Source organism: Marmota monax, unplaced genomic scaffold (genome assembly GCF_021218885.2).
Source record: "Marmota monax isolate L192 unplaced genomic scaffold, Marmota_monax_Labrador192_F-V1.1 WCK01_AAM20220418_F8-fsc00091, whole genome shotgun sequence".
NCBI lineage: Eukaryota > Metazoa > Chordata > Mammalia > Rodentia > Sciuridae > Marmota > Marmota monax.
This window is the reverse complement of record NW_026692434.1, coordinates 5,456,757-5,478,462: the sequence shown is the minus strand read 5'-3', so window position 1 is coordinate 5,478,462 and position 21,706 is coordinate 5,456,757. Positions and strand designations below refer to the sequence as shown.

Sequence of the window (21,706 nt, the reverse complement as noted above, 5' to 3'; positions counted from 1 at the left end):
ATGTAAATCAATGGATGTGTAACTGATGTGATTCTGCAATCTGTGTATGGGGTGAAGGTGGGAGTTCATAACCCACTTGAATCAAAGTGTGGAATATGATATGTCAAGAAATTTGTAATGTTTTGAACAACCCACAATAAAAAATTAAAAAAAAAAATAAAAAAAAAAACAAAAAAACAAAATCAGCATGCTATAGTAATGCAGCCACCTCAATGTTTATAGTAGCTCAATTCACAGTAGCTAAACTGTGGAAGCAACCTAGATGCCCTTCAGCAGATGAATGGATAGGAAACTTTGGTATATATACACAATGGCATATTACTCAGCAATAAAAAAGAATAAGATTATGGCATTTTCCAGTAAGTAGATGGAGTTGGAGAATATAATGGTAAGGGAAATAAGCCAATCCCCAAAACCCAAAGACCAAATGTTCTGTCTGATAAGTGGATGCTGAGCCATAATGGGGAGAAAGAGCCATGGGAAAAATGAAGGAACTTTGATTGGGCAAAGGGGAGAGAAGGAAGGGAGGGTGCATGGGGGCAGGGAAGATGGTGGAATGAGATGGACATTATTACCCTAGGTATATGTATGACTGACATATGTTGCAACACTACATTGTGTACAACCAGAGAAATGAAAAGTCGTGTTGCAATTATGTACAAGGAATCAAAATGCATTCCACTGTCATGTCATATATACCTAATTAGAGTAAATAAATAAATAAATAAAATTACTAAAAAATCTTTCTCCTGAAAATTATGGAATTAAGTCTGTGAAGCATTCAGCAAAGTACTTTCACACTAGAACAAACAAATGTGAAATCAGAAGAGGTCCTCTTTCTCCCTCCCTCCACAAATCCCTATGAGATTAATCTAAATTCTCACAGAAGGTAAGAGGGCCTGTCCTTGGGCTACAGGTGACAACAAAGCCAGTTCTTCTTCCTTCTCCTCCTCCTCCTCCTCCTCCTCCTCCTTCTTCTTCTTAAGACATGTTCTTGCTATATTGCCAGCCTTATCCTGAACTAGTGGGCTCAAGCAGTCCTCTCACTTCAGCAGGGACTGAAGTGAGTCCTAAGCAGCTGGGACTACAGACACACACCAGCACACGCAGCTCCAAGTCAGGTTTTGAAAGATGATTAAGATAACCTAGGAATACACTATAGTGAATCTTACCACTATGTCTATCCACAAGACACTAATTTTGGGGAAAAAAATGTAAACAAATAGATCAACAGAGTAGAGGAAAAGGACAGGGGGATTGAGGAGGGGGAGGGTAAGGGTAAGTATTGGGGACTGATTTGGAACAAATTATATTCCATGCATTTGTAATTATGTCAAAATGAATCCTAATGTTCTGTGTAACTGTTATGAACCAATTTTTTTTTTAAAAAAGATAAAGCCTAGGACTTAGTCCTACAACTGTAATACAGCAGATATAAGTAGAAAATAAGACATATAAGTAGAAAATAGAAATAAGTAGAAAATAAGACAATAGAAAATGTGTTCTGTCATCTCAGAATAGTAATAACAATATCCACCTTTATAAGGTTGTCATATAAATTAGAGAAAATGTATGACAAGTCGTTAGCAGAGGGCCTGGTATATAGCATGTGAATCAAGAAGTAAAGACTATGACTAATGTTAATAGCATTGGATCGAAGTTTATCTAACCAAAATCACCTTCATGTGCTTTCTCCCAAAGTATAATTTGGTCTTGTTTAAAAACCTTGCATGTGTTTATCTCATTTTCTCAAAATGGCCTCTGGAGAGGCCAGTATTTATACCTCTGCTTTTAAAGGTGAGTGAACTGAAATTTTGGAAATTTAAGTGACTTGTCCAGAATTGCACAGGCATTCCAAATTCTGTGTTCTCTGGCTTCCATGGCCATGACTGTTTTCAAGTACCTGTTTACTATGGGTTAGACCTTGTGTGGCAGCTGTCCAGATAAGCCCTCCTCCACACTGTCTGCCACTTTTAAACTGATGACTTGAAGAGAGATTTTTCTAATGACTTTCTTTCAATATGTTGTATTCCCTCTTTTCCTAGAGATAATTTAATTCTTACCCATCAACACCTATTGGATATTTTGCTAAAATAGCCAATTCTAGGTGCTATTTTAGAGTGTACAGTGCAAAAAGATGAAGGTCAACTTTAAAAAAAAACTGTATTTAAGTGTTTCTAAAATAAGATTGATATACTTTCTAAGCATTCTATACGATTACATATTATCTAATGCTCCCAATAGATACAAAATTCTTTCTCTCTATTCAGACTCTGTCTGCTTTTGTGTGAGACACAAATGATGTTCTGAGTACTTTTTATCGATTGCTAACTTCTGGCACTTACTTCATCTCCTATGACTGCCTCTTTTTTCATCTTCATTACATTTTAGGTAGTGATTATCAAATTTCTGACATTTCTAAAAATGTTACTGGTTCATACAATGAAATAATGGCTTTAAGTGAAAGCTCTAACTGAGCATGTGAGTGGGAAATTAAGACTTTGAAGGATTACACTTGAAGAAAAGTTAACCCACAGCTACAAGTGAATTCCTAAATTATAGCGTGTTGCTTGCTCAATTACTGTAAACTGTTGTGAAAACTGGAACAAGAAACCTCAGAATAATAGTAGACTCAAGGTCAGGGGAAGTGCTGATGTGAGAATAAGATCTATCAGGTTAAACCTATGCAGTTAGTTCAGAACCATTTGCTTGTTTTATCAAAAGGAAAATATTTTTCCTTTTTTTTTTCAAAATTCAGGAAATAAGGAGCTATATGCAAGGATAGAAGAGAGCAAGAAAAGTTTGAGTGAAACTTGGTGCAGCTGCTCAGATTCAATAAACTAAAACAATGAATTAGGGGAATCAAATCAAAAATCAGAAAACACCACAAAGCTAAGGTAGTGAAAGTGCAATGGCTAGGCCAAGGGAGCAAAGCAATAATGTGCTTCTGGCCCCAGAGCTATAGCTGTCCCCCAAAGCAGCATGTTCTGATTCTATAATGCCAGGTAAACCCTATAGAGGCATTGCTCAGACATCTGGAGGTCTGACTTTCAAGGTGCAGAACTGGTCCCTTGATTTAAACAAGAAAAGATAAATTCTAGTAATGTATATTAAAATATGCTCAAATTGGTACGTCCACAGGACTCTAGAAGCCCAAGAGAGATGGTGTCATGTTGAAGGACAGAGAATGGCTCCCTCTGAGCTCTGCGTCTCTTCTCACAGCAGCAGTGGTTTTATTTGCTCATTTGATTTGTACTGTGATGCCAATAAATACTACACGCTGCCATGGAAGCCTAAAACCATTTAGATTGGTTCTGTTTTCTTGATCTGTAGGGAATCGCAAATAAAACCAGACACCTCACAAGGTTGTTTTTTTCCTTGTCTGTTTATAAAACTCTTGTGCTGTAAACTGAACTTCATATATTTACCAACTGAGATTGTTAATTGGACATTGTCTGAATGAAAATATCATCAATCTGTCAGAGAAATGCCTTGAAAAAGGCTTTGGGAACACTAGCGATGAGTGTTAGAATGTATTTAAGGTCCCAGGTTAGGGCACGGAAACAGTAACCACTGCTCCTTGAACTCTGAAAGGAACATTGGATCAGCAGCATGAATCCAAACAAAGCATTTGCAAATTGGGACACAAGTCACACCCTCCCATGTTTTCAAATTTTTATAATTATTTTCTATTCTGGGTCGTTTAAGGTAGCCTTTTCTGCCCCTTCTCTTGCAAAGAACAGTTCCTGTTATTCTCTAAGGTGTTCTTTAGCTAACATGCCTTCATCCATTGCCTGCCTCACTATAAATAGTTCAGTTTTACATGCCTGCCAGAAAGAAATGCAGAGAGGCACACATTCTGTAATTCAGTATGTTTCCTCAAGCCTTGCAGGGATTTCAGGCCCACACTATGTCCTTTCAGGTATTATTTTACTTACCCATATTTTTCTGCATAATTTAAAAATCACATTCTTTCAGGTACCATGTGAGAATTTTGGTATTACTGTCACACAGCCCAAAACCTTGTTAAAGGAAACTTTTTGCTGTCGGATACTTTCAGACTTAAAAAAAAAAAAAAAAGTAACTCTTGAGTTTCTGTTTCAAGAATGCTGTGAATCAGGGTTCAACAACATTTTTCTATAAAGAGCCAGATACTAAATACTTTTTGACTTGGTGGGTCATTTGGTCTCTATTCCAACTGCTTGACTGCTGTTGTAGCTCAAAAGCTGCCACATAAATGAATGGGTGTGACTATGTTCCAGTAATACCTCACTTATGGACACTAAAATTTGAATTTCATATTATTTTCACATGTCACAAAATCTTATTCTTTTGATATTGTTCCTACAATTAAAAAATTCTAAAAACTATTTTAGATTATTTTTAATCCCTACATAAATAGGCAGTAGACCACAGTTGGATGACTCTTGCTGTGAGTTTAAGATTTTTGTTTTGTTTTTCATTTATATAGAGCTTGCACTATATGAAGGCATTAGAGACACAACAAACACCACAGCTGTATGGGGAAAGTATTTGCTATGAAAAAGCCATAAATTCACCAATAAATGCCTGAGGATTGCTAAGAGCCACAGCCAAGTAATATGATGCATGGCATTTTTGGTTGAAAGGCGACACCAGCAAGCCATTTAGATGATATGATTATGTTAAGATCTGCATTCATATGGATATTGGACTCCTGCTGTCCACCTCGGCCTGCTATGGGACTCCTGGAGAGTTCCCATTGGTTGGGGAAGTGCGGTAGGAGGGAATTCCGGAGGAGGGACTTCCTGTTGGGGTCCGGGAGAACGCCATGTGGTGTGGGTTGTTCAGCAAGCAGAGGATTATCTGCAGGATATCAAGAAACTAATACTTTCAGTCTCTTGAACTATGTGAATGATGAGTGTGCATAGCTTGAGTTAATTAGTAGGCAACATTTATGGGATTAAAACTAGTGAATGACTTTATTATGTGAAGAGCTTTTAAAATCAAACTGGAAGTTTGACTTAAAATCAAATCTGAAGTTATGTCCTGCCATAATAATTTGGTAAGGAGGAAAACTTCCTGTGAATAAATTGGCTACTTTGGCCTTCCTGTATCCTCACTTCCAAGGTTTTGACTTTAGGGGAAGGGAATATACCTTTCACTGACAGCATCTTTTATCTTACTTGACCATATAATGAAACCATCAGGGGAAAGGCTTACCTCAGAGAATGACTGCTTGATTACAACATGATTACCCTAATTATTCCTGTGAATAATAGCATGCATTTTATTGATAATTTTCAGCTGGTCTCAAAGTTTATGGCCAAGTGACATATTTCTTGATTCCAAGGGGCAATACTTTTGAAAATATTTCTAGAGTGCTATAATACAGTTTAAAATAATATGTCTCAAAACAAGTCCATACTGAATCAAATAAGCACAATTCATGATTGTTATTATACAAATGAGACCATTTGGAGAAAACAGACTCATTAAAGGCAGTTTGTTTCTAGATGGGATTTACTTAACCTTTTGTAATTTGCACAACAAGTCATCTTTGCTGGGTTCCCAAGAGAGGAAAAAAAAGGAATTGATATTTAAACTTGAGCAGGGATGAGTACACATTTCTTAGTAAAAGCCATTGCTGTTGGGTGTCATGTGGCCAACCAAGATGGGCTATGTGTCTGTGATATGTGATATATCATTTTTTTTTCCTTCTTCTATAAGGTATGGGGACATTTTAAAAAAATCAATGAATTGTTTTTTCATGACTAAGGACTGAACCTGTGGGTGGTTTACCACTGAGCCAGACCCCCTGTCCTTTTTATTTTATTTTATTTTATTTTATTTTTATTTTGAGAAAGAGTCTTGCTAAAATGTTAAGGCTGGTCTTGAACTTGCAATCCTTCTGCCTCAACCTTCCAAATTGTTGTTATGGGCCACAACACCCAAATATCCCTTTCTTTTAATGGAAAATTATTATATATTCTTCCCCTCCCACTTTCTCTACTTAACCAATTATATTTTTCATAGGTTTTATATTTTCCTGAAAACCCAAGTTTGACCATAGTATTCCTCTGCTCCAAAAATTTAGCAATCACTTAAATGAAGATAAAGTGCATATATTTTAGGAGTTGCTCAGTGTCTCAGTAACTTGATTTACCAATTAACACTTTAATTTTCACAATATCCCTGTCTTATTGTCCTTTCACAATTATTAACTCACTCTTACTCTCAACTCCTCCATGACTTTGACCCACCAGATTATGTCAGGGCTGCCTGTAATGTTCTTGCTTTCTGTAGCTGCCTGTCAAGGCCTAACTAAAAACTCAGTTTGTCCAAGAATTCTCCTTAAAACCTCAAAGTTATGCTTTTCTTCCCTCAGATAACCATAATTATTCATGTAATGTCTTGGAAATGAATTATCTGCATATAAGTATCTTTTTTCTCACATGTGAGAAGGATAAGTCTCTCCATAATGTGATGTTTTTGCAAACATTAGAACAGAGTTATGATTTCCTACAGGAGGATCTGTCATGTCAGAATCCACAGTCAACATGAAAAGATTTAGGTTCTTATTTGGGACCATGTGTTATCAGGTACTGTGAATAGATAAGTACGTAGTAGCTTTAATAGACCAAGAGCCTTGATGGGGTTGGGGTATGAACTAGAGGGGAACCTATAATTTCAAAACTTCTATTTTCTACATGTAAAAGTGATAAAGACTGGGCATCTCCTTTACTTTGGATGTTTTATTTTAGATAAAATGTTGCAGTCTTCTGTGTTTCCGCACAGGGGTTGAGAAGGTTGAATTGCTTTGTTTGGTTTACACATAGATAATGGAAAGCAAACAGCTGAAATGGAGGCCCCAGTGCCTTTCTCACTTTAAGGGAAAAAAACACATTTTTCTTGTAGAGAAAAACAACTGTACTGGAGAGAAACTATTTACAACAAAGCTAAGTTTGAGTTGGTGGAAAAGATAGATGGTGGAAGAGTATTTCATTCTCTATAACTTTTCAGAGAATCCAGATAACTCCCTCATTCTAAAGACTGGCAGCTTTGGAAACTTCCAGGGACACACTTTGTTGTTTATAGAAATATTTTCATAATGGTCAGCTTTCCTTGGTCTGCATGAAGATTCATAGCCAAATACAATGGATAAATAGAAGCTGGGGCTGAAGATCGAGATAGAAGACATCAAATATGGATGCAACTGATAGATGAACTTCAGTTTCATACTCAGCCTTCTTTTAGAGACTCTAACCATTATATATTGGGCCCTCTGAAGAGGCTGACATGTGTTACCATGAAATAGGACATTTGGGTCTTAAAAATTAATCTGAAATCATCTTGTAAACATAGGTCAGAACTTAGACGTTATTTAAGGAGTTTTATTTAATAAAATTTTCTCAAATTGATTAGAATTCTGAGTGAACAGAATTATCATTTCAGTGTAATTGTCTTGTGTAAGAAGTTTTCATCCATCATGTTAAGACAGACTATTGAGCCATCTATTAGTGATAAGGGATATTTTTTTAGCTTAAAAACTGAAATCTTCAAACCCATCCAAGAATACAAACTTAGGCGATGTTGACATTTGAAAAGTAAATATCATACCCTACTTAATCTTAAAGTTTGAACAAAGTGCTCTTAGTACTAAGAAGAGAAGTGCTGTAATGACTACTTGTGATGTGTGAATTTATACTCTACCCCATCCCACCTGCACACATAGAGATTGTATGTACTCAAGTCTGTGGGTGAGTGAGTATGTGTTTGGCCAAAGGTACAGCCAGCCCTTGTCTGCCTCCTTAAGTGCAGACCTAAAATTCTAAGGAACAAAGCATCAATTTAGCTCACAGCATTGGTCAGGTAGGGTGGGCTGCACAGAAACATCTTGGGTTACCAAGAAGTTACCAATAGCCTAGGGCCCCATCCCTAAGTCAATATCTTGGTTTTAAAGTTCTATCCCCATCAGACACAATGAAGTGACAACTCAATTTTAATTATTTTAAAATTCCACCCATCCTCCTCCCACCAAGGCAAACATGTTGACCATGCAGCATATTGTTTTATAGAAGAAGAGACAATTATCTAAAATGTAGCTACTTCTCAAGGCTCCTAAATGCCTTTTCATTTCCATTTTCTTGCCACTATTCATCTAATGATAAGATGAAGAGACCCATTAGCCAGACCTATTGGCCTATTCCAATATACTTTTGACTTGAATTTTAATTAGGGTCCGTACATGCTGCATATATCTTCTATTTTTCCGCCTCTGTTTTTATTTTAACCATGCTTTTTGGGAAGATCATGTTTGTTTTGTTTGTTTGTTTGTTTTTCTTTTTGACAGATTCTCACACTATGAGTATTCTCTTTACATTTGAAGAACAAATTTTTAATCCTGTTATATCTATGTATTCTCATTGGTCATTATATATAGAGTAATTTTGGGAGATGGAAGAAAAAAAGTATAAAGAGGAAAGTTGATTTTTATGATTTTTAAACCTTTTCCCCTATATGTTGAAAACAGTCATTTTTCTTTAAGGGCTAAATAAGGAAAGGGGAAACTCTGCATTTCCTCTGGTTAGCTGCTCAGTAAGTAGTCTCTTCTAGCAAGGAAAATGCAGCTTTAGGGCTGCGGTGGTTTGCAAGGGCATCTGGCCTACCTTTTGCAGCAGGACTTGTGCAATATGTGGCAGCTGTGGTAGGTGGCCTTCCTGTGCGGTATGTGATAGATTCCTGGAGTCAGAGCAGCCCTGCACTTTCTCCTCCTTTTCTTGGCCACGTATTTCTGGATAAGGTCATTAAGTAAATAGGATTCACTGATAGGGTGTTGAGTTCAACCACTTACCGAATGCTTATTTGTGTGACAGGCTTTGATGAGCACAGTGGTGATTTCAGTAATGGGTCCCTATTGTCCCCTAAATCTGAAGCTGCTTTTAGAAATGTTGTGGTTAAAAGGAGTGTGGACACACATGGGATGGAGAGAAATGCCAGCAAGTCTTTTGACTTTCTCCCTCAAGAGCATGAGTCATGGTGGTGCAAAGGAAGAGAGACCTCATAGCCAGTATTCTCAACTGAGTGCCTGTGTCACTCCAGCAGCACACTTGGCCTTGATCAGCAGCTTCCGGAGATCTGTAGATCTCCTCAGCCATTTTTGGTTTGGATCCCACAAGTCAGTACTAAGACATGATCAAGCCTGGTGCTAGAACTACCAAAAGACAATGATAGGAAGATAAACAATATTCCCGCAGTGTTTAACACATGTCAGTACACGTGTTTGTAAGTAGAGCTGAACATATAAGAAGAGGATTCCCAAAGGATTTGATCTGGAATTGTAATTTGGATTTAGAGTAAAATTAGGGGGAAAAAGCTGTTAGAATAATACATTGTATAAAAGATGGGGGGATGACTTATTGATTGGGAGGGAAAAAAAGTGAGATTAGAAAAACTATCTTGTTGATAACCACAAGGGGGGAGGGAAATCATTTTAATTGGAGGACAGAGAAAATCTCTTAGGAATTGCAGGAAAGTGTAAATTAAATCCTCAATCGAACTGACAGAGAAAGAGGAAATCTATACTTAATCAAATGTTTATTCAGAAAGACTGAAAACAATGAGCTGTTGCTGACAAAGAATACTAGGATGTATGTTGATCACTATTTTGTCACTTTTGCGGAACACTGATTTAGACAGCTTGGGTAGACGTTTTGGAGATTTGAATTTCCTGTTTATTTATAAATCCTTAGTTTAGTTTTGTGTTGTGAATGTCCCACACACTACCAGATAGTTTCCTGTGTGAGTTTCATGCTTCTGAAAGAATCCAGGTTTTTTCTTTCATCGTGTTAGCGGAGGTTCGTGTTTGATAGAGAAAGATGTTATCAACTAGCCTATTGGGGACATATTGCTGGAATAGTATTAATATTTTCATGGGAAATTTTTGAGACTTCTTCTCCCTTTTATCCTAGAATACTAGGATAAAAGGGAGAAGAAAAATAATATGTATAATTTGGGAAAACTCAACTTGAAGTAGAAACATAATCATTTTATTTGTGAAGAGGCAGCATGTGATAATAATTGATTTCATGGTTTTTCAAGGGGTTCAAAATAGAAAATAAACATGCACATTCACTTGGATAATTATCTAGTGGTACTGGGTAATGATGTTTATTTAGCAGATGAAAATAGAGTTTCAGACCTGAGAATGTAAGAGTTCAGAATTCTAGAACTTTAGAGCTTAAAGAAAATTTGGGATAATTTAACCATCCTGAAGCCCTGGGAAATCAACTGAAGTTCAAGTTCACATAGCTAGTAGATAAATAATGTGGACTCATTGAATGATACGATTAGGACCCATCATTCAGAATATGAATTAGCAAGTCTTTTTCTTCTTTTTGCTTTTCACTGGTTGCATCCAACTTTAAAGGCGTAATCAGGAAACATTAAGACAAAATAAGTAATGTGAAAGACTCTGCAGTTTGATAGATCTATTAGTGGCACCTATGAGTAGTTCGGTGTGAAAATAGGTTTGAAACTGGAATGTAGGCTAAAAGTTTGAATTTTTTATCCATTTAAAACTAATAAAGAGCTGATTATATTGTAGAAGATTGTGTTTTCCAAAGATGGCAGTAAGAGTATCTTTTATCCCATGTGTTCTTTACAGAATTTGCTAGAATTGGGACCTGTTTCCCCACTTCTCCTGTTTCTCACCTTTAACCCCCACCGCCATCCCACTTGCACCCCCACGGTCTTTTTTGTTTGGTGAAAGTGGTGCTATGTAACCTCTGAGGCTGAGACATACAGGACTCTATGGTTCCACCTTTATTTTGGGATACTTACCTTGGGAACAAGCCATGGTGCTGTGAGGGAATCCCAGGACACTTAGAGAAGCCAACTACAGGTGTTCCAGCCGGCAGTCCTGCTCAGCTTCCATAGAAGAGCCATGTGTGTGAGATGTCCTTTAAGACGACTCCAGCAGCCACCAGCTGATGGTAGCTGCAGAGAGCTGAGCTACTTTCTCTGACAAGTAACAACAAAATAAAAACAAGTGATAACTGTTATCTTAAATTATTAAGGGTTTGAATTGGTTTGTTATGAAGCAATAGATAAGAACACTACTCCAAAAAACAGAAAAATACAAAGTGATTATTATCCTTTAAAAGGCAAAATAAATTTGGAATCAGTCAGCCTCCCATTCTACCACGCAGATACAAATTGATTTCAATGAAAATGTGAACTATAGCAAAGTATAGGTTTCTAGAAAAACCCATAGATAAGAGTACATATAATGAGGGGCAACAACATTCTCTAGGCTTAAATGGGAAGTTATGTAAACTCAAACATTATTGCACACACATCTTTGTATTTGCTTAAAAAAAAAAAAGGCAAGGTGACCTTATGCATCTTTTCCACCTCTAACTTCTGTCATTTCATTTTCATTGTGTGGGTGTTCAGTTTGCTGAAAAAGCCAGATTTTAGAACAGCTTTATTTCGGAAATGATGTTTTTAAAGTTAAGAAAAAAATCTTGCCACGCTGTAGAAGTGGCAGATATAAAAATAGATTAAAAAAAATTGAAAATTCATAACAATTGTGCTGCAAAAGATGTGTTGAGACTGAATTACAAAGTAAAATGAACAAAGTGGGCTTTTGATTAAATGAGTAAGCCAAAGTATTTACAGTATGATAATATGTTGGAAATGACTAGAGAAATCATAAAATAAATGAAAAAAAAAAAAAACACATGCATACAAGGCTAGGATTGAGCTAGCATAAAATGAGAATTTTAGAAGGTATGATTTTATAGTTATAATGCAGGGGCCAGAGAGCTGGGTTGATTCCTAATTCTAACGGAAAGAATACTCAAATCTGTGCTGAGAAAATGCAGAAAATGAGAACTACAATATGTCAGAAAAGTTTTCTACTGGAGGAAAGATACTAAGGTAGAAAACCAAAGGATTTGGACTGGGTCGTGTAACATAAAAGTACATTCATTTCCTCTCCATGTATGCCACCCCCGCTGTCCTCAGACACACATCAACACCATCCGTTTTTAAAGAGCGAAAGTGACTCCATGTTCCTCACTTACATCTGCACAGATGGCAACAATAATTCATCAGTTTCCAAACAATTTATCATCACTTTCTAAGTAAAGGTTGAAGACCTTGGTTAGATTGAAGTTTTAATGAGGCTAAGGGCTTTTTTTTTTTTAAGGTCTTTTGTTTATTTAGCGTCTACTCAGGGTGATGACAGACACAGAGGTTAAAAGCCTAAAGTGGCTATGACCCAATTGAGGAGATAGATCTAAATTAATAAAGACCATTGAATTCTGGTGATGTTAGTAGAAATGAAGGTGTGAGTGTGAGTTTTTGGAAATATTGGTAAGAACTGACAAATGGTAAATCATTCTTGACCAGCCTCTACCTCTGAACCTGGTACATAGTGGGTGCTCAAGAAGTATTTATAGAAAAATTGAGCAAGAGAAGCAAGGCATATGAAAAGTGGGTTTAAAACAGTGATGGCATGGCAAGGTTGGACATCAGGGAATAGAGATTAAGGAGTTTTGTAAGAAAGTGATCCATTCAGTTTCTGTGATAGAAAATTAAAATCAATAAAGCCAACTGATACTCAGGAGAGATTACTCTGATAGCAGAATGAGAGATGAAATAGAAAAAGAGACTCAAGTGAGATAGCAGCCCTGGCAGACTTGTTTCAAAAATTAGTGTTTTGTGTTCAGTTGAATAAAACAACCTCAAGCAAGATGTGCTGTGTTTATGTGTGTGTGTGTGTGTGGTAGGGGGAGTTCTGCAAGAATATTATGAAGCACAGCTGGAATTGGCTTTGTAAAGATTCTAACTATGTGGGTGGGTAATGCTGAAATGTGGGCAAGTCAATCTGAACCAAGACATAGAAAAAATAGTTTATGAGAAGGCATACAAAATACAGCCTTAGACCTCAAAGGATGGACCACACAGGAGTTATATTGTAAGGCACATAGCCTCTTTAGGTCATGATAAGTCCAGAGAACTAGATTTTCTTGTCTGAAGACGAAAGCAACCATATATCCACCTTTGCTTACATGAGGAAAATACCTTACCTTAAAAGAAACAAAACATTTGGTAGAGTAATTCCCACCTGTTATGGTGTAGATGTGAGGTGTCTCCCACAAGCTTGTGTGTGAGATGACTTAGAGGTGAAATGATTGGGTTATGAGAGCCTTAATTCAATCAGTAAATTAATCCCCTGATAGGGATTAACTGAGTTATAACTGAAGGTGGATAGGGTGTGGCTGGAGGAGATGGGTCATTGGCGGCATGCCTTTGGGGTATATATTTTGTGTCTGTCCAGTTGAGTATCACATCACACTGCTTCCTGATCATCAGGTCTTGAGCTGCTTTCCTCTGCCACACTCTATCATCCTGATGTTCCTCCTCATCTCAGGCCCTGAGGAATGGAGCCAGCTGTCTATGGATTGAGACCTATGAAACTATGAGCCCCTAAATGAACTTTTCCTCCTTAAGATTGTTCTTGTCTGTTCCTTTAGTCATAGCAGCGGAAAAGATGACTAAACCACCACCCACAAGTTTGGCACCTTTGTTGACACACTAAATGCTGATTTGGGAGGTGAGACCTTTTATTTGTCATTTCACTGGAAAATCATACCATACAAGGTATGATTGTATGGACCTGAGATAGACTACTTGGGTTTGAATACTTACTACTCACTAGTTCTGCGACTCCAGGCACATTATGTAACTTTCCTGTGCCTCGATTTTCTCACTAGAAAATGGAGAGACTTCTATAAGCCTCCCTATAAAGTTGATGTGAGGATGGAACATTAATTACCTAAGACATGCTTGGAATAGTACTTGGCTCATAGGTATTGATCTGTACATATTAGCTACCATTTACTGTCCTAACTTTGCTTTTGTCTGTTTTTCTTGAGGAAAAGAATCTGATCATTTCTATCAGTTTTTCTACAGAAGTATGTCAGCTAGAGACAACTTAAGTGGCTCATCCCAAGTAACACAATGATTGATTGGATGACATTCGAACAATATTCTCAAATCCTTCTGTCAAAGAGAGCCATATTTTTATTTTTCTAGAACAAAGCTAAAAAATATCCTCACTGAGTTGAACAGAACACAATTATGAATAAATTAGTTGCATTTTGCTTTTCCTATCTGAAAATAATCTTCCCCATGTGAAAGACATGTAAAAAGAACCAGGCCACCCAATGACACCACAATGTCTGTACCAGAAGTAAAATGAACCACAATAGAAAAGAATGATGTTTGACTGGAGGCTTAGGATGCTATTTTGATTATCCAGATATTGTCTATGTAATAGTAAGTAGTGTCTTGAAGTGGACCTTGTCATTTGGAAAGCACTTCACCTTGTATTTCTGAAGATTTAAATGGAAATTGTTGCTTTTGGGAAACAGCTATCAGGAGAGATTTGGCTGTTTTAAAAGCTCAGATCCATTTGCCTCTTAATACTTGTAAGTCCTTCCCTTATGTCACAGGCTTGGCTTCCTCTAAAATTTAATACTAATCCAGAAACCACAGAAATAATTGACCTTCAAAGCTCTGTGCATAGAATGAGCCAAATGTATTGGGTAGTTATATATAGGAATGCTCACATGTAAATGAATAATAGTCTTGCAATGTAGGTATGATTTTCTGTACAAAAGAAGAAACTGAGGCAAAAGAGGTTAAATCCCTTATTCAAGGTCATACAGCCACAAAAGGAAGGAATAGGAATAGCTCTTTTCACTTATTTTTTTCCGTCTCCACCCCTCAATTACTACCACCTGCCTAGGTGGATATAGTTCAAGACCTTTCATTCAAAATAATAGGAAGCATAATAAAAAGTGAAGCTACAGTCTTCAGGGATTCCTACCTGAACGTGGACAACTTAAAACAACATTTAAAGAAAACCTTGTTCTATCACTATATTTTGAGCTGGACATCAATGAGGGTCATGTGTTTCATGTACTTCTAGTTCTATGAATTCCTTGAAAATTCAACGTTGGAGGGTGATCTGATTTTCTGGGCTTTTCTCTAATACAACATTCTCACTGTTTTGACACCACTGTGTTCTTGAAATGTTATCAATATAAAATGAAATGAATTTTCCTCTGAAAGATTCTTAGAATATCAGGTGGAAAGTAAAACATGCTATTTGCAATAGTGTTAAACTAAAAGTGAATGCCCAGGTTAAGTATAAAATCAAACACTACCCTTTGAGATGCCTTCCTGAGGAACAGCATCAAATTTAGAGTTGTTCATTATGGATTAATTGGTGTGTGTTACTAACAAGAAACTTTTCTTTCCCAGATGCATTATTTACTGACATTTGACATTCTAAAAATAAACTGTCTATTGGCTCATGGGAAAAAAATAAAACATAAATCGGACATAACTACAGGGCTGTGAGCCTCTCTGCTGAGAAAATTTGAAAAAACGATACGTCGACACAATTGGCTCCTTTCTCATCTCATCCACAGCTTCTTTAAAGGACTGTAGGAACATAGCACAGTAAAAATAAGAAAGACTTAGAATAGTTTTTTTTTCCCATCTTTGGTAGTATTATATGACATGAGGATATATTTGATAGTCCATTATTTTTTGTTCATAAAACTAACTGCAGGATTCAGTTTCTTCAAGCATTTACTGAAACTTAGAAAAGTTGAGCATATATTGCTCATAAAACATGGCTTAATATGTTTAATTAATGAAAATATCCTAAGTTGTATTTTCTTTTATCACAAAGTGATTATGTTAGAAATAGAAAGCATCATAAAACTAGGAAATATACATGTTTGGAAACTAAGAAATAATCCTTAAATAGTATATGGCTAAAATAAAACACTATAATGGATTAGACAATGCTTTCAAATGGATGATAATGAAAATAGAACATTACAAAACATAGGATATGCTGTTAAATCATTCCCTGGAGAACACTTTAAGATGCATTTTCTTTTATTGTATGTATTTATCATGTACAATATGTTTTGAAATATGTAATCTTATGGAACTGTTAAATGAAACTAATGTTTATTACCTCATATATTTATAATAGTTTGTGTGGTGAGAATACTTGAAAAATACTGGCTTGGTGACATTCAAGAATAAAATACATTATTTTTAACTATAGTCACTGCATTGCACAAGAGATTTTTTGAATTTATTCCTTCTAATTGAAATTTCCTATCATTTAACTAAAATCCCCAGCTCCCATTCTACTCTATTTTTCTACTCTATGGAGTAGATTTAATTTAAGTTCAATTATTTAAGCTTCCACATATCAGTGAAATCACAGAACATTTTCATTTCAGTGCCTGGCTTATTTCCCTTAATGTAATGTCCTTCAGGTGCATCCATGTTATCAATGACAGGATTTCTACATTTTCAATACTGAATAGTATTCCATTGTGCATACTATATCTTCTTTATTCCTCCATTGATGGACACTTTTGTTCATTCTGTTTCTTATCTATTGTGAATAGTGCTGCAACGAACATGATAGTGTAGATATCTCTTTAGCCTATTAACTTAATTTTATTTGACATATAACCAGTAGTGGACCTACTAGATCACATGGCAGTTTTATTTTTAGTTTCTTGAAGGACTTCCATACTATTTTCCATAATGGTTGCATTAATTCACATTTCCATCCACAGTGTGCAAGTGTTTCCATTTTCCCATATTCTAACCAGCACTTTTTAGCTCTCACCTTGCTTATAAGGACCATTCTAAGAGGATAATATTTCACTATGGTTTTAATTTGCATTTCTCTCATGATTAGTAATGTGGAACATTTTTTTTTCATATACTGGTCAGTGATTTGTATGCCTTCTTTTGAGAAATGCTATTCTGGTCCTTTGTCCATTTTTAAATTGAGTTATTTGTTTGCTTGCTATTGAGTTGTCTGTGTTTCTTATTTATTTTAAATACTAACCCCTTATTAGATGTTTGCAAAAATTATGTATATTTTTATTAAAAATACACTTATTAGAAAAGAATAATGCTGAAAATAGGTGAAGAAAACAGCCTTCTCAAGAAGTCCTGACCAAATTAAGCCACAGAAATGCAAGTCATGAAATAGAAGCCATCACAACAGTGAGAATCAGAGGATTCAAAAGTTGGTCCTATTAAAAGTACAATATAACTTACTAAACCTGTTATGAGAAATCAAACCTGAATAATTTATCTACAACTATTTTTAAATAGCAAATAAAAAATATTTCCACATAGAAAACTCTGAGCCAAATGGCTTTGTCAGTGAGATTTCCCAAACACTTAAAGAAATAACATGAATCTTGCTAAAACTTTTCTAAGTAGTAAAGATTATAGACTCCCCAAGACATTTTATGAGAATGATATAACATTGATTATAAAACCACAGAGGGCTGGGGTTGTGGCTCAGCGGTAGAGCACTCACCTAATATATATATATATATATATATATATATATATATATATATATATATATATATATATATATACAGGGAAACAAAATTGTATAGACCAATCTCACCAATAAACACAGACTGCAAAAAATCCTTTACAAAAACTATCAAAACATGAAAATATTTAAAAAGAATAATGCACATGATTAAATTGAGCTAATCCCAGGAGCTAAAGATTAGTTTGATGTTCAAAAATCAATCAAAATAATTTCCCATATTAAGACCTTAGAGGAGGAAAATTATAATATATTTCAACAGTTGCAGGAAAAGCATTTGACAAAATTCAATATTCATTAATTCACAATTTAAAAATAGGAAAAAATAATTTCTTCAAGTCAAAATGAATGTCTCCAAGAAAAATTCTATAGGAAACATTGTACTTAATAGTATATTTTGAGAAAAATACAATAATTTCATTACTGGCACTTCCTTTCTTCTGGGTACTAAGGAGCTAAGCAACTGCAATAAGACACAAACAAACAAATATATATATATATATATATATATATATATATATATATATATATATAAAAGCATTATTATATATACATATGTTATTATATACATGTTATTGTGAATAATGTAAATATAAGAATAAGAAGGGAAATGTTGTTTTTAAACAAAGTATATAATTTTGAAAGAATTCAGTTGAATATACAGATAAATTTCCAGTTTTAATAGAATTTAGCAAAATGGCTTCATACACATAACTGCATATTTCTATACCAGCAACAAATATTAGGAAATTAAATTATTTTAAAAATATCATACACTAATATATATATCCCAAAGTAATGAAATGAGGAAAATATGTCTAACACCTCTCTATAAGAATTCATGCACATTTAATAGAGAAAAAAAATTAACAGTAAATGAAGATATACACATGGATTGGAAGATTTAATATTGTTCTCCTAACACTGACTTATAGATTCAATGTAATCTCAGTCCAAGGCCATATATGTATCTCTGGACAAGGCAAGTTGAATCTAAATTTCCATAGAAATGCAGAGTGCCAAGAGTAATACAGACACTCTTGAAGACAAATAGCAAAATGTAAGGATAGCTTCTAAAGCTTATTAAATCTTATTGCAAGGTACAGTTAAAAGAAGATTTACCATAGAGCTTGAAATGCCTTCTTTCATACCTTGATATATACTAATACTTTGTTCACATGATTATGTGCTTTTAGAAAATTTGTTAAATAAGATAATTTAATCATAGTCAGTTAAGATTGCCTTGTTTTTCCTTACTGAACTAAACGTCCATTATAGATCCACATCAACTGGCCAACTTTGGAAGGGCTACAGGCATTTGAGGAATTTGAATGAGGAAAAGTCAAGTTGTGGTTTTATTTTTTAAAATGCTTTTCAAAATATGTTTTTAGTTGTAGATGGACACAATACTTTTATTTATTTATGTATTTTTATGTGGTGCTGAGGATTGAATCCAACTCCTCACATGTGCTAGGCAAGTGCTCTACCACTGATCCACAACTCTGGCCTATGCTTTTCATTTTCAATCAGTTCTTTTTAGTTATATGTAACATTAAGATTCATTTTGACATAATTATAAAAGCATGAAATATAATTTACTCTAATTCAGTTCCTAGTACTTCTCCTTTCTCTTCCCTCTTGCCTCCCACTATTTCCTTTGTTCTACTCCACTGATTTTTCTGTTCTTGTATTTTCTTAAAATAATTAATGTCTTATGACTATACATAATAGTGAGATTCACTGTGTCATATTTATATATGTACATAGGAAAGTTAAATCATATTCATCCTACTGTTCTTGCTTTATTCCATCCCTCCTGCCTCCCAGTCAATCATCTTCCCCTACTCCACTGATCTTTCTTATATTTTGGTGGACTTCAACTCCTCCCCTTCCACCTCTACCCTGGTCCTTATTTTGGACTAACTTCCACATATCAAAGAAAACATTTGACCTTTGACTTTTGGGTCTGGCTTATTTCACTTAGTATGGTACTCTCCAGTTCTATCCATTTATAGGCAAATGCCATAATTTCATTCTTCCTTATGGCTGAGTAACTCCATTGTGTAAATAAATATACCATATTTTCTTTATATATTCATCTGTTGAAAAGCACCTAGGTTGGTTCCATAGCTTGGCTATTGTGAATAGTGCTTCTATAAATATTGATTTGGCTGCATCCCCTTATTAGACTCTGTGGCTATGTACTGAGGAGTGGGATAGCTGGATCCATTAGGTGGTTCTATTCCTAGTTTTTTGAGGACTCTCCGCTCTGCTTTTCAGAGTACTTGCATTAATTTGCAGTCCCACCACCAATGTATGAGTGTACCTTTTTCCTCACATTCTTTCCAATACTTACTATTATTTATATTCTTGATAATTGCCCTTCTGATAGGAGATGAAACCTCAATGTAGTTTTGATTTTCATTTATCTAATTTCTAGAGATAGTAGATACTTCTCATATATTTATGAGCCATTTGTATTTTTTTTTTTTAGGAAGTGTCTGTTTAGGGCAGGAACCTGAGTCCTGGTTTCTCACTTTCCTACTGGATAGCAGTGAGCTTCACCACCCACTCCACCACCTTTTCCACCAACTATCTGTCCCTGGGGTCCATCCAGTCACCCAGCCACTGGGTCCCAGCCACCAACAGCACGGCCAGCATATATGCAGGTGCCAGAGGCTCAGGCTTCCAGATGTCGGAGCTCCACCAGCTCCCGACGACATGGATGGCTGACCGTCTGGCAGGAATGGGAAGCAGACAGAGCTAGAAGACCATGCAAGACCTGAAAGATCATCTGGATTCCTACCTGGACAGAGTGAGGGGACTGGAGGCTGATAATGAGAGGCTGGAGGGCAAAATCCGAGAACATCTGGAGAAGAAAGGACCCCAGATCAGCACTGGGGTCATTAGTTCAAGACCATGGAGGAACTGACAGCTCAGATCTTTGTAAATTCTGTAGACAACACCCGCATCGTTCTGCAGATAATGCTCATCTTGCTGCTGATGACTTTAGAGTCAAGTATGAGACAGAACTGGCCATATGCCAGTCTGTGAAGAGCAACATCCATGGGCTCCGCAAGGTCATTGATGACACCAATATCACTTGGTTGCAGCTAGAGATGGAAATTGAGACTCTCAAGGAGGAGCTGCATGTCGGGTGCCACGGGGCAGGCTTGTAATCCCAGTGTTTCGGGAAGACCAGCCTCAGCAAAAGCAAGGTGCTAAGCAACTCAGTGAGACCCTGTCTCTAAATAAAATACAAAATAGGGCTGGGGATGTGGCTCAGTGGCCGAGTGCCCTGAGTTCAATTCCCAGTACCTATCTCTCCTCCACCCTCCACCCTCTCCTCCCCCAGGAGGAACTGCTCTTCATGAAGAACCAAGAGGAGGAATTCAAAGGCCTTCAAGCCCAGATTGCCAGCTCTGGGTTGACAGTGCAGGTAGATGCCCCCAAATCTTAGGACCTCAGCAAGATCCTGGCAGACATCTGGGCCCAGTATGATGAGCTGGCTCTGAAAAACCGAAAGAACCTGGACAAGTACTGGTCCCAGCAAATGAGGAGAACACCACAGTGGGCACCTTGCACCCAGCCAAGATGGAAGCTGCTGAGATGATACTCACAGAGCTGAGATGCACAGTCCAGTCCATGGAAATTAACCTGGACTTGATGAGAAATCTGAAGATCAGCTTTGAGAACAGTCTGAAGGAAGTGGAGGCCTGCTACACCATGCAGATGGAGAAGTTCCATGGGGTCCTGTTGCACCTGGAATCACAGCTGCACAGACCCAGGCAGAGGGGCAGCTCCAGGCCTAGGACTATGAGGCCCTGCTGAACATCAGGGCCAAACTGGAGGCTGAGCTCACCTCTTACCGCCACCTGTTGGAAGACAGAGAGGACTTCAATCTCAATGATGCCCTGGACAGCAGCAACTCAGCGCAAACCATCCAAAAGACCACCACCAGCAGGATTGTGGATGGCAAAATAGTGTCTGAGACCAATGATACCCTAGTGCTGAGGCACTGAGGCAGCAGGAGCAGGGGACCCTCAGGGAACAAGGGACCAATAAAGGTTCAGAAATCATTAGACATAAAAATAAGGTGTCTGTTTAGTTTTTTATCCCCTTTATAATTTTTTAATATTTAATTTTTATAGTTCTTTTAATATTCTGAACATCAGTGCCCAGAGAAGCAGATTGCAAAGATCTTCTTCCATTTGGTAGGCTCTCTGTTCACATTCTTACTTGTCTTTGTTACGC

The 21,706-nt window shown here is 36.5% G+C and overlaps 1 pseudogene; it reads left to right on the top strand.

The window, feature by feature from the left end:
* The first annotated feature begins 9,008 nt into the window (after positions 1-9,008).
* On the top strand, positions 9,009-21,474 carry LOC124091824 (keratin, type I cytoskeletal 18-like; annotated as a pseudogene).
* The last annotated feature ends 232 nt before the right edge of the window (positions 21,475-21,706 follow it).